The sequence below is a fragment of the Puma concolor genome, chromosome B1 (assembly GCF_028749965.1).
Source record: "Puma concolor isolate L17-30 chromosome B1, mPumCon1.1.hap2, whole genome shotgun sequence".
Classification (NCBI taxonomy): Eukaryota; Metazoa; Chordata; class Mammalia; order Carnivora; family Felidae; genus Puma; species Puma concolor.
In genome coordinates this window covers 151,501,802-151,516,426 of record NC_141670.1, presented here as the reverse complement: position 1 = coordinate 151,516,426, position 14,625 = coordinate 151,501,802, and the positions used below count along the sequence as shown (strand labels likewise).

At 35.3% G+C, this 14,625-nt stretch overlaps 1 long non-coding RNA gene across 1 annotated transcript in view; it reads left to right on the top strand.

Annotated features, from left to right (window-relative positions):
* The window catches only part of LOC147581957 (uncharacterized), a 286,206-nt gene that overhangs the window by 213,595 nt on the left and 57,986 nt on the right, over positions 1-14,625 (top strand). The gene's annotated exons all lie outside the window — the stretch shown is intronic.

Sequence of the window (14,625 nt, the reverse complement as noted above, 5' to 3'; positions counted from 1 at the left end):
TTACGACAGCAATGGCCAGTGGGACATGTGAGAAAAATAGAAACCTGGGAAAAGGAAGGGAAATTTTGTTGAGCAGAACTTTATGAAAAAAAAGCAATTTCATTTTCAGCCCAAATCCAAGGATCTGGAAGAACACCAAGACTCAGAAAAATAGTACATGGCAGCACTTAAGAGCTTCTAGTATTTTGCAGAGTAACCAGGGCAACCAAAGTCTTACAGTGGAGCTGTTCAGCAGACCATGTGGGAGAGGCATGCCTTAGTCACATGTCTCACGACAGTGAGGTCACCGACTATCTGGGCTATGACCTTCAGGGAACCCAAAAAAGCAGTAGAGGACAGAAAATGATTTTTCCTGTTGGAGGGAACTAAAATCCTTTGTGAGAGACTTAATTCACTTATAAGTGGGACATTTATAAGCCATCCTATGGAGTCTATTCTCAGAAACCTAAGTAAGAATCTAAGTCAAAGAAGTATAACAACCCCCTAGAAAATCACTTAGTCATTTGTTACACATGTGTGTCTGGCATAAGGGTCATGATCAAATAAATCCTAACACACTAAACTGTCTTCTAATTGGCACCTTCACTGGGGTCCATTAGCAATGATAACCTTTCACATTTGTAATCTTTTGTAGTTTTCATGGTGTTTATCTGAAATATTGGTACAGCAATAAAAACAGGTCTTGTGTATGGTCCAAGGACACATTGCTATTAACTAGAGGAATTTTCATTTAGGTGTTCTGACTCCAAACCCAGTGTTTCTTCCCTGCTATTTGCTCTAAGCTGCTATTTATTTTGTAAGGGGAACATTTCAGTAATCTGGATTTTAATTTATTAGTTCTTCATAAAATAGAGATTATTTAGAGGGCACAAGAATATTTTGCCAGAGAATTGGTATTTGAGCTTGAATTGCAAAAATTATAGAAGATTCCATTTGATAAACTTGAAAGGACTGGAAAATTCAGATAGTTACAATCAAAGCAATATTTAGCCATAGTAATTATAAAAAAGCATCAACCATGAAACTTAAAAATCAAAATTTCCCCTGCTGTGTTTATGATTTTATTTTTATGTATGCTGAAGTATATAAGTACCCTCTATAATAAACCCATAATGAGCATGTGTTTTAAAAAGTAGGGCTTCTAATTTGCATTTTCTTGAGGATTTCAATGTGGTCAAAGCTAAAACTTAACACTATTACATTAACTAAATAAGGAGGCTTTCTGTATTGTGAATCTAACGACCCAGTCTACAATTGCCACTTCCCTATGTACATAAAATGTACTCATCTTCAAGAACTCACTCAAGTGCTGTGTTTGCAGTGTTCATATTCTGTCCTGCTTAAAATTCATTGTTCTTTTTTTGAATGATTTTCAAATTTTAGTTGCAATCATCACAATTTTTTTTTTTTTGCCATAAGCACTAATATCTCAAGGTAATTTCCTTACATTTTTAAATGAACTCATTTTTATTTTATTTTTTTTTTTAATTTTTTTTTCAACGTTTATTTATTTTTGGGACAGAGAGAGACAGAGCATGAACGGGGGAGGGGCAGAGAGAAAGGGAGACACAGAATCGGAAACAGGCTCCAGGCTCTGAGCCATCAGCCCAGAGCCCGACGCGGGGCTCGAACTCCCAGACCGCGAGATCGTGACCTGGCTGAAGTCGGACTCTCAACCGACTGCGCCACCCAGGCGCCCCTGAACTCATTTTTATTTATTTATTTATTTATTTATTTATTTATTTATTTATTTTTTATAAAAAATTTTTTTTCAACGTTTATTTATTTTTGGGACAGAGAGAGACAGCGCATAAACGGGGGAGGGGCAGAAAGAGAGGGAGACACAGAATCAGAAACAGGCTCCAGGCTCTGAGCCATCAGCCCAGAGCCCGACGCGGGGCTCGAACTCACGGACCGCGAGATCGTGACCTGGCTGAAGTCGGACGCTTAACCGACTGCGCCACCCAGGCGCCCCTGAACTCATTTTTAATATAGCCAATCCCTAAGCAATAATATCCACCAAATGCTGAGTTTGATATAGTAGCTTTATCTTCTCTATCATACATTAAAATAAATCCTACCTAAAGTTGTCATTTGTCACCAGCAGTATGGGTACTGGTCTTTCAGGTAATTTTGCTGAAGTGCATAGATTATACTTGTACTTAACATTTATTCAATTTTAAATTGTATTATATTCATTACTACTTATTGTTCTTTCAATCATCCCCTTACCAGAAATCAGGTTTCCTTTATTCCCCTACCATGTACCCAGTTACAAGTCTTGTCCTTGGTAGGAATTGAGTACATTCATTGTTATTGTTGAAATAAACTAACATTGAGCTCATCTTATTATTACTTAGATCTTTTGTTTGCATAAGAAATTTTCTCAGTATCCACTTACTATGACCCCTGTGTATGAGTCTGAAATTCTATGTGGTTTATTTACCAAAACTGAGGACTAAGTTTGCATTTTAACTCAGTAATATGCCAATATCTAGGAAATTTGGAAGGAGTTTTTTCTTAGATGGCTAATGAACTGGGAAACAGAAAAACTTTGCCGTGAATCTGTGAAATAAGATTAATTGCAGATGGACTGGGCAATAGTACTTTCAGACTACAAACTTCCCTTCCATAAGTCTATAAAATAAGATAATTATTGCACACTACTTATTCCTATAGGGACATTTAAAATATTGTACTACACCAACACTGTAAAAAATAATAAATAAAAACCCCCCAAAATAAAAAAAAACCCACTTTGTGTTTTACTTAAATGCCACACCAGGAGGAGAACTCTTCTTTTAAAAACTGCCTTGTTTGTATAAATTGTGTCTTTTTCACTGTTTTAAGTTATTTGATACCAAGCATTGATAAAAAGTTGATACCTTTGCTTGCAAAGTTCTTGGAGCTAACAGATTAGATAAATCAGTATCACATGATCTTAGTTTATTTTCATGTTTTGCTTTTGCATTTTTGCATGATATTCACTTCCTAAAAATGGCATGTAGACATCATCACAGGAAACACTAAATAATTTGACTACTTTTTTTTAAAGGAGAGGAAAGTGAATAATAATAGATCAAATCTTCTATTTATCAATTTTTCATAAATAAAAGGAAAGTCAAATGGCAAATTTTAAGTTATATGTTCCAAATATGAAAAGGAATAGGTAGGTTGGCTTACAAACATGAATTTAAAACATTCAATATGCATTAGCAGTTTTACTTTACCATTTAAAAATGATTATTAAGTTTATACTTATACCAGGTACTTCTGGTAACTGAGATTATGGCAGTGAACAATCCAGGTACTGTGTCAAATTCATTATTGTACTTTTAGCACATAGAATATGGTAGGTGGTCAATAATTTTCTTAATTGAAATAATAGGAAGAAAGGAAGACTCAGAGAGGAATCTTAACGAAGACTGACTAACATTTAAGATATGGGTAAAGAATGAAGTCTGAAAACCACAGAGGAAAATAAAGAGGAAAGTAAAGTGTGATATGATGATGAAAGAGGATATTCAAGGAAGGATTGATCCACAGTGGCATACACTGTTGAGAAATCAAGTATGATAAAAATGTAGAAACCCATTGGGTTAAGCAGTAGTGAATCACTGGTGACTATGACAGGAAAAGGAACAGAGTAGTGGCATTATAAACAAAATGTCAGTGGATTTGAGGATAAATTGGGAGTGAGGAGACAGAAAGGCAGATGTAAACGTTTTCCCCCCATGAATTTGACTATGGATGGGGAGATAGTAAGTCATCAAGGCGTATGGGTTGATGGAGGATTTTTTTCCCCTTGTGAATGGGACAGTTTTGAGTATGCTTACAATGGTGTTAACAAGCCAGCAGAGACCCTGAGGTTGGGTGGATATTTGAAGGATCCTGGATTCTAAACTCTTAGGTTCCTACATATAAAATTGCTATTTGTGGAGGTCAAAAGTGTTCATGTATTGACCTTTTCATATGGCTTAACCTATAATGAAGAATTTGGACACACTGTAGGCATCCAGTTAGAGTATGAATGGATGTAGGTAGGTTTGTTGGTTCAATGTCAGGAAGTTGAAGGAATTCTTTTCTAATTGATAAATCACATTCTCTGTTTGAAGTAGTAGACACATGAGAGGACAGGTGGTGAGAATTGGAAATTTGGAGAGGCTGGAAGAGGTGGAAATAGCAGTGGAAAATGGGAGTACAGACTAAGGGATTGTAGTAGGAATGCTAGAGAGAGCTGAATCCTAGATTAATTGGCACCTCTTGTACATTTGTGAATTTTCTGGTCTGGGCAGGGGTGAGCCACTGTTCAGACAATTATATTCTCTCTAGAATTTATCCAGGTGTGAATGATGAAAGAAAAAAAGGACAATTTAGTGGAGTTTGCCATCATTAAAAAATTTATTGAAATGATAAATATAAGGATCACAAGCAAAACAAAAACGTGTGTGTGTGTGCGCACGCACATGTGTGTGTTGGGGATGGCAACTAATAGGTATGAAGAATTCACATATTAGAAGAGCCAATGAATAAAAAAAAACCCTTATGCACTAGAAATAACTAAGACTTTAAGAAGGAAGGTTAGAATAGAAATAGTTGTCCAAAGTTATGATTCAGAAAGGTAATTCCAAGTCATGACCAAGTCTAGGGTGTGGACATGAGAGTAGTATTTGAAGACAATATTCTAGAGATGAGAAGATCGAGGAAATAAATGACTAGGATGTTGCAGATGAAGCACAAAGGTAGTGATGTTACCTAGAGTAAATGTAGGACGTGAAGTAGAGGAAGAGATGGGGAAGCAAGTGCCGGGGTGCCTGGGTGGCTCAGTCAGTTAGTTAAGTGCCTGACTCTTGATTTCAGCTCTGGTCATAATCTCATGGTTTGTGGGTTCAAGCCCAGCATCAGGCTCCATGCTGACAGCGCAGAGCCTGCTTGGGATTCTCTCTCCCCTTTCTCTGCACCTCCCCCGCTTGTGCTGTCTCTTTCTCTCTCTCAAAATAAATACACTTTACAAAAAGAACAAAAAAAGGGAAGCAAGTGACAGTCTTCAGTAAAGAGGGGGCATACTCATGGGTCCATAAGGACCATGATGAGAAAAGAAAGGGCAGAGAGCAAACTGTGTGAGCCTCAGAGGAAAAAGGCAGTTTTCAAGGGTGTTTACAAGGGTGTGGAGAACTATGGTCTGAGGTGGCAGTAAAGAGTGAGGAGGACCAAGACTAAATCTTCAGTAATAAACCCTTAGTTGAGATGGTTGTAAAAAAATAACGTGTCTTGAGGAAAGAATTATATTTCAGTTTTATAGGGATATAGAGAATACGCAGAGAAAAAAGAAGGTTAGGATGTAGAGCAGTTTGTTAATGAAGGGATGGCATTCCAAAAATTGTGAAAATGCACAAGATAACTTATCCTAAGGAAATAATTTCAAATTGTGCAAAAATTATCCAGAAGGATGTTCATTATTACAGTGTTGTTTATGATATGTGTATCCATTTTACTATGATTGAAAAATTAAAAAACAAAAACAAATAGAGGTTTAGAGATAATGTATCATGACATCATACTGTAAAAATACTTAGCTATAGAAAAACAGATGTTTGTATCTCATTAAGTCTTATTTTTTAAAAGTGTTGATAAAAAAGAAAATACAAATGTATATCAATGTATAATGTAAGTGTGTTCTGGTAAACCTAATTTAAACTTGGAATTTTGCTACTTCAGATATACTAATTACTCTTACTCAGTTTAGGGGCCATCTGTCTTCTCTCTCTCTCTCTCTCTCTCTCTTTTTTTTTTTTTTTTTTTTTTTTTTGGTATCTTGTCCTAGTCCTACATTGACAGTCCTGAATTCCTAGAGCCCAAAAGATGAGGGAAATTACAGAAGATAAGGGAAATATGTTGTTTAAATGACAAGCTTGGTTTCCAAATTAAAAATCACCTGAGGGGAGCCTGGGTGGCTCAGTTGGTTAAGCATCAGACTTCAGCTCAGGTCATGATCTCGCAGTTTGTGAATTCAAGCCCTGCATTGGGCTCTGTGCTGACAGCTCAGAGCCTGGAGCCTGCTTCGGATTCTGTGTCTCCCTCTCTCTCTGCTCCTCCCCTGCTTACACTCTGTCTCTGTCTGTCTGTCTATCTGCCTCTCTCTCTCTCTCTGAAAAATATTTAAAAAACAACAACAAACCTTGATAGAGTCTTTTTATGCCTATTGTTATAAAACCCAAACTTGATTTTTACAATCAATGTGGGAAAGAACTTAAAATCCATTGGTGGGTGTTACTACATGAAAAGAGACTCTAGGTGGTTGCCAGAGGCAGTAAGGGAGGGCAGAAGAAATGAATGAAGTTGGTCAAAAGTGTCAAACTTCCAGTTATAAAATAAATAAGTCATGGAGATGTAATGTATAGCAAGGAGACTATATTGCCTATTTGGAAGGTGCTAAGAGAGTAGATCTTAAAAGTTCTTATCACAAGAAAAAAAATTGTAACTGTATGGTGATGGATGTTTACTAGACTTATTGTGATCATTTCACAATATAGACAAATATCAAATCATTATGTTATACACCTGAAACTAATGTAATATTGTATGTTAATTATGTCTTAATTTAAAAAAAAGAAAAGAGACTCTTATATGTCTGTGAGGCAAAGAGAAATGTAAAATTATTCAGAACCTCATTGTAGGAATGTGATAATCCAAGGAATCTATTTCATAGTTACTCAGTTTTAGGAAAGAAAATAAGGACTAAAAATTATAAATCTATTTACACCTGTTTATACCACTATGTCTAAATACAGAGTGGCTTACTAGAAAAGTAAACAAAATTTTCTGTGTGAAAGAGTCTTTGAAAGTGATATGAAATCCAGCTAAGTCAAATGGAGAAGTTCCAAATAACCAAACCTGATAAGTTGTTAGTCCCATATAAATTTGAAGAACAATCAAACAGCTCAATTAACATATTATATGCCAAGAATTCTACTAGGTGCTAACATGTATAACAAAGAATGGGTATATTTTCTTCACATTACCCACAGATGACAAAAACTAATAAACATTTACCTGTATATTTCAAATGGAGAAAATCTTCTGAGATTTAACTACACTGAGGCATGGATTTCCAAAGGGAAGAACAGAGATAGGTTTTCAATACCTCTCCCACCCATCCAAACACCTGTACCCCTTATTACTCCTGGGAGCCACAAAACTAAGAAAAACCAAAACCAATATGGCAAAAATCTATACAGTAGATATCATCATTTATCTGAATATGGATAGGGGCAATAGAATTTGTAAGGATTTTGGACTTGGAGGGGAAAATTTTGAAAATCTTAAGAATATAAAATAATAGGAATGGAGAGGTCTAAATGGTTTCCTGGTCAATTGATCAGAGGTAGGTCTTCTGCTTTTCCTAGATTTTTACTTCAGCTTGTTGTTCCTGTCTCTATCCCTTTATGTCACTTTCATTTCTTTATGGTAGGTTTCTTTAACCAGCCCTAATACACAATTGACATTTACATAACCCTTAAAAGAAGCAATTAAAACTGTGTGTTTATGCATCCCTATGCCTCTGATGTCCCAAATGGTGACTAGTACATAGTAATTCTTGAATAAATTGAGGACTATTAATTGAATAGCATATTGAAGAGCAAATAATAATAATAATAATAATAATTAATTAATTAATTGGATTATCTTTATCATAAGGAGTCACCACTTTTCCCCCTACAGAATGGAGAATATTTTAAGTAAAAATAAAAATAATATTAATAATGATCATCATCCCACTTCTATTACATTCCATTTAAAAAGTGAATCCTAATGTGTGCCAGTTCTAGAAATAAGATCAATTAAGTGTGAAAAGTTGTTTTTGTTCATTTCATGTTGTCTTTTAACAACCTAAAGTTATTAATGTGTAGCTCTATGGGGAGCAGGCAGAAAGATGAACATTTTGAATGACTATTGAGAATTAAATCTGTTGGGAGACTGTGATCCAGAAGTCCATGTGTGCTTAATTGAGTTTTATACACAATATTCAATTATTACCAACAAAGGAAATAGTGCAACTCTAGAAAAACAGTATTAGGAAAGATATTTGTAATTCCCTCAGTATTTTGAGTAATTTGTACTAATTGGCTCATATTTGCAAATAAATAATTAATGTTAAAAATATAGAAAAATGCCGAATGGATTAGACAGGGGAGTGGGAACTAAAAAACGTCTAAGATTTATTTTCCATAGACTTCCTTTCAAATCTATTAAATACAAAAATATTAGGATTATTTTTTTGCTCTTATTTTATATTCTTGTGTATACATTATTCTTATATTGTTCTTTAACTTTTTATTTTAAAAAGCAAAAAAAAGTCTCAAAGGACATTGTTTTTTTTTTTTTTTTTTGAGTTTCAATGATGTTGATCAATTTCAGAATGGGGGTAAAATACAATACTTGCTCTACAACTTGTATATTTCCTGTATCTTCAATGTGTCAACTGAATGCATGATTTGGAAAGATCACAAACAGCATTAGATATTCTAGAATCTGGATACATGCAAGAATTGCCCCAACTTTTCACTCATACAAATTTACACAATGTTACCCCAGACTCTGTTTCTCCTTCCTGTCTCTGTGACTATCTCATTTTCACATTAAAATTTCCAATAAAAATCCAACTTGTTAAACCTTTCAGATCCTAAATATGAAATTGTTAGCATGGTTTCCTGAAATAAAAAACACTAACACGACCGTATTGTCTTCAACAACAGCCAAGGAAAAGAAAAACCTATTCAATTTCCAGTTCGCGATAATTTTCAGAAGTAGAAACCACAACCTGAAACAAATCTGTCAAACATGAAATAAAGTTAAACTTACTGATACATCATACTCTGCTGAGAACACAAACTTCTCCACCTCCGTGTTTCTTAAGATTTCTTGTCAAATGAGTAGCATCCTGGGCATTCTTTCAGACTTGTAAGCTAACTAAAGAAAGAATGCTTAAGGATTTAGAATAAACTAGTTTAACAAGTTGGGATGGGTACATTTTAGCCAATAGTAGGGTTTGAAGTGAAGAATCACTTGATAAATCTTTGTTGCAGGAAGTAAGAATTTCCTGGCTTTGGCTAATGAAAATAAATGAGAAACAGTATCGCCTACAAAACCTAAGCAACACCCTTGAAAACTTGGAGAAGTTTTGTATTTGTCTTTCAAGAGGTGTCATTCTTCCTTCTGAGTCACTACAGGTCTAGTCCTCAGGCCCTGCTCTTCCTCTCTTTCAGAAGCAATCGTGAAACAAGACCAAAGGTTTTCATAAAACATTTGATAGCCCTTGACTTTTTTTTTCTCAGTGCAATGGTACCTGTACTCATTATGCCTGGCCCAGTGGTTCATTTGTGTGTATTCTAAAGGGGAATCCAGCTTCAAGGTAGAAAAATGAAAATATATTTGTACCAACCGCCATTTTAAAAGGCTTCACCAGCTGATCATACTCTCTTTCATATGCTCTTTGTAGCTAAGGCTGCATCTGCCTTCTTTAACTTTGAGTTTTCGTTTCTGTTTATCAAGTCCTTTTTTTTTTCCTATTGTGTCTTTGCCCACGTGCCTAAAATATCCTTTCCTTTCTTTCTTGCACAGTTCTCAATTCAAAATCCACCTCACTGTAAGATTCAAGTAATTTAATTAGAATCCGTCTACACAGAGTCCCGAGACTTTGAAAGCCTACATTCTCGGATGACTCCTCCAGATTTCCCTGGCTCTCACACTATCTGAGCAACCCCTCACCCATGCTTTCCCTTCAAGCTGGCATCTAGTTTTACTTTTTCTTATTTTCAGGTCTATGGATCCATCTCTCCTGTTAAAGAGTGAAACATTTGAAGCTAGAAACTTTGATGTCTTTGAATGAAAATGCACTTATCAGCACCTCTGCAAACACTTGGACATGTGGTACTTTCTTTTATAACGTTGATTTGACAATCCACATTCACTCACATTTCCATCCCTCTTTTGTTTTGAAAAAAAGTTTTTGGCAAGACAGGAACACACAATAATTACAATTGATAAGTGATATATGGACAAAATGTTCAAATTAGCTAATAAATAAAAATTCTGTATCTTTGCCAATTTTTATATTAATGAGTAACAAATTCCTATAAACTTAACCACTTAAAACAACAGCCATTTGTTATCTGTTTTTATTCTGCTGATCAGAAGTCTGGACAAGTTCAACTTTGTTCTCTGCTTTCTGTCTCATAGGTGGAAAGCAAGGTATGAGCTCAGCTAGGTTCTTTTGTGGAAGCTATGGAGGGAAATCATGTTCTGGCTCATTCCAGTCATTGGCAGAATTAAGTTCCTTGCAGAAAGGCTAAGTTCCCTGTTCCTTTGCTGCCTGTCAGCTAAGACTGCTCTGCTCCTAAATGCTATCTGCAATTGATACACAGTTCTTTCCATCTTCAAGCAAGAAATAGTGTGTCTTCTCATACTTAGAATCTCTGACTTTTCTTCTACCAGAAAGAGAAATTCTCTACTTCTAAAAGATTAGATTAAACCTACCTGGAAAACCTCCTTTTTTATTAATTCAAAGTCAACTGATTAGTAATCTTAATCATATCTACCAAGTTCCTTTTGCCATGTAATGTAACATTATCATGGACATGTGTATCTCATTTTATTTACAATGAGATTAGGACAGAAGATCTTGGAGGACCATTTCAGAATTCTGCCTACCTACCACAACATTAAAAGAAAATATTATTTTCTATCCTTTAACCTATATGTTTAATAATGTTAGTAGATTTTAGTGAAAATTTAACATCATATACTCTGGGAATATGGTCAGTTGGTATAACAGTTTCAGAAAGCACACTTGCTAAAATGATGGGGGTGGGGAAGCTTCTATGCAAAAGGGTTCATTTGTGATGCAACATTACAGTGTATTTAAAGGACTAGCGGTACCTTTTTAAAAACTGAAGTGAAGAATGGCAAAAGGAAGAAGCCAAGATGGGAGATTAAAATGGAAATAGGAAGAGTATAATCGTGAAATTTTTTAACATCAAGAAAATGGATTTTGTTTTTTACTCTATAGGTCAAGGTCTCTTAATTTCTTTTAATGCCATGTCTATCTTTGGCTGTGGATCCCTTCTCCTAAAAATGTGTGTTTTTTTTTTAGATGCATAAAATAGAATACACAGAATTATAGGGAAACCAATATATAGTAGTATAGTTATGGGAAAAATTTTAAATTTGTGACAGAGTAATAAATATGTTTTTCCATTAACATATTAAATCACAGGATTTAGCAATGTTGAATAACATAGTTTCAAAGCTGCGATGAGCATAAACATATTTTGCTAAGTATGTAACAACTGTTAAATGAAGTAAAAATATCTATAATCTCTCTTGGTGACAAAGTCACTGATATAACTTATGTTACTATTTTTATTTTTGTTTTTTGGGTTTTTTATGCCTATTTTACAATAGAAAGAAATAGCAAATTTCTGTTAAAAGTTAGTGAAAATAAAGTTAAGATTTTTTTTTCTATCCAAGTTGTTGGGCTCTAAATTAAGTATCTCTTCTGTAGGAGATGGAGAAATTAGAGGTAATTGAAACAGAAGTGCAGGAGAATGGACTAGAGGACATGAAGTTGGAGAAGGAAGATCATTTTGGAGTTCTTCCAAAAATCTAGGCAGGGGATTATGGAGGCGGGGTCATTTGGAAGTTAGAGTCATTTGGATTTATGAGTTCAAAGAATTGAAACTAAGTGTGGATTATCCACTTGGCTGTTGAAATTGACTACAATGAAGACAGAAGTTAGGGAGAGAGATCTATTTTGAGCAGACACCTAGTAAGTCAATAATTGTGAGGAGTGATCAAGAGGTTGGCAGTAATTAGGAGGCACAATGTGTGGAATAGATAGAGGTATGAGCCTATATACTAAAAATACTACATGTTTTATACTAGTGTGTAGCAGCAATTGTTGGAAGACTACACAAGTATTTAGAAGCTTATAATTAAGAGTTGGAGGAATTCTGACTGAATACTACAGCCAGAGAAAAAGGACAATCACTTGGGAAGCCTAAAATGAAGGGATATTTTAGATACGGGCATCCAGATTTTGGTAAGCTGGTGGGGGAGCATTCTGTGAAAAGGTTGAGGGTCTAGGAATATTTTAATAAAAAGAAGCAAGGAAGACTCAGGGGAATCAGCTGAGAAAGAGGGTAGTAAAGAGGTTTTAAACCAAGGAGGGAAGAAAAAGAACAGTGTGAGGAGGAAAAGAAACCATAGGCATAATGGGAAAGAAGCAAAGGTGGAAAGGGTAGGTGATTACAGGGCTCTTCATTTGGTGCAGGGCTAGGGGATTCATGGAGTGAGGAAGGGAAGGATGCCTAGGTTATAGCTCATGACCCTAGTATAAAATTTGGTTGACAGTAGACTAACCTGTCATTCTGGGCAAGGTCTGTGTAATGTAACAATTTGATGTAGCAACTCAAAGGTAGCCCTGAAAAAATAATTATACCAAACACGTAGTCATTGAAAAATATATAATGTGATCTCAGAAAAAAACCCCATAATTTTATATATGCTTTAACGTCAACTTTGTAAAATATACATAAGGATTAGAAGATAAAAACAGAAATAGTTAAGCCAATACAATTGTGTGCACTCTCTCAAAAAGTATAGTTATAATGTTCCTATAGTATTTTTTCAAGAGATAAATCAATCATCCCTTTACTTTACTTTAAAAAAATATTTTATTCAGTAGTCCAACTATTTTATTTTCTCTGAAACTTTTATTAAGTAGCTGGTACTTAATATTTGTCTTTCCAATGGCTTCCTTTTTACTTTCAGATTCTTTTGATCTCTCCTCTCCATTTTTAAATTCTTTTCTCCATAGTGCACTTCAGCCTAAGTTCATTTGGTTTTCTAATTCTCTTTCCCTGAGGATTATCACTTGTAGGACAAACACTAGTGGAGTGAATCCCAGGAGTTCAGTAATCTCCACTTATATCTAAACAAGAGGTTACAGGTTTGAGGTTCGGCAAAAAGTGCTTGTTTTGAATACTGTGAAAGATTTCAAAGGTAAAGTAAGCATTGCTAAGAGAGTCATTCAAAATAGGGTTGGGAAGACCCTGAGGAAGCAGTTTATGCATGCCTCTTTCCATTTTTGGAGCGCCACGGATTTTTTACTTTTGTCAGCAGCAACTTGTCCATTACACGTGGACCGCCTTCTGGAACACATCCTGTACTTCGGACTAAAATAGAGATAAGGTCCCATCTATTAGCTAAGTAGCCAATAAGTGTGTTAGATAGTTTAACTCTGTCAGCACCAATCATAATTCCATTGAAACAAGTTGTGTCACCTTGTGGTTTTTGCCTTGGTAACTCTGCACTCCCCGCTTGCACCTCCAGAGCACACTTTTTAATTTCTGTCCACTCTGTCTCCTGGATTGCAATCCTTAAGACCCCAAGTCAACACTTCTGGTTGCTTTACAGCCGCTTCTCCTTGGTTGACAATACAGACAAAGGGGGTTATTAAAACCTTTAGGAAGGCAATCCCATGCATTTATGAAATTTCTCTTCCTGGAAATATTTAAAAGGGGGACATCTGAGCATCTCTTACAGACAATACCTAGGTTTGGGGTAGAAAGAGAAGAAAGATCCAATGGGATGATCTCCTTATTTACGAAACTACATTTTTTAAATAAAAGTAGGGATATAGATTCTGACAATGGACCAAAATATATAAAAATAGAACTTCAAGGAAAGCTATGACAACTGATTAGCTTACTCTTTATTGCATACCTTTGTTAAAGAATTTTTAATAATCCAAATATAGACTAACATATTACAAAGCAGACTCTTAAAGTATACTTTGTTAAATGCTAATTTTGGAGTGCCTTTGATATTTTCCACTGTCAACTACACAATAGCTTTTAAAATGTTCCCAGCAGAGGGGTGCCTGGGTGGCTCAGTTGGTCAAGTGTCCAACTCTTGATTTTGGCTCAAGTCATGATCTTGAGGTTTGTGAGTCTGAGCCCCTTTCAGGCTCTAAGCTGACAGCGCAGAGCTTACTTGGGATTCTCTCTGCCTCTCTGCCCCTCTTCACCTCCCCTGCTCTTTCTCTCTCTCTCTCTCTCTCAAAAATAAAATAAATAAACATTTAAAATCAAAATAAAATAAAATGTTGCCACTAGATTGATTATAGAGTTCTCTAACATGTTATAGTAAAATATGCTTTAAATGAAATGAATTTGGATTATAATCATTCTTAAAGCTATCAAGTGAACAACAATTTAATTTGCCTATTTTTCTTTTTGCAATAAATTAACAATAATAATACACATGAGTTGGATTATGTATTATTTCTTTTCAAGAAAATGCTAAAGGGGCATCTGGGTGGCTCAGTTAATTAAAGCATCTGACTTTGGCTCAGGTCATGATCTCTGAGTTTGGAGTTCGAGCCCTGACTTGGGCTCTGTGCTGACAGCTCAGAGCCTGGAGCCTGCTTCAGATTCTGTTTCTCCCTCTCTCTCTCTCTCTCTGCCTCTCTCTCACTCACATTCTATCTCTTTCTCTCTCAAAAATAAATAAAACATTAACAAAAAGAAAATACTAAGTATAATTCAACAAAACACTGGCATT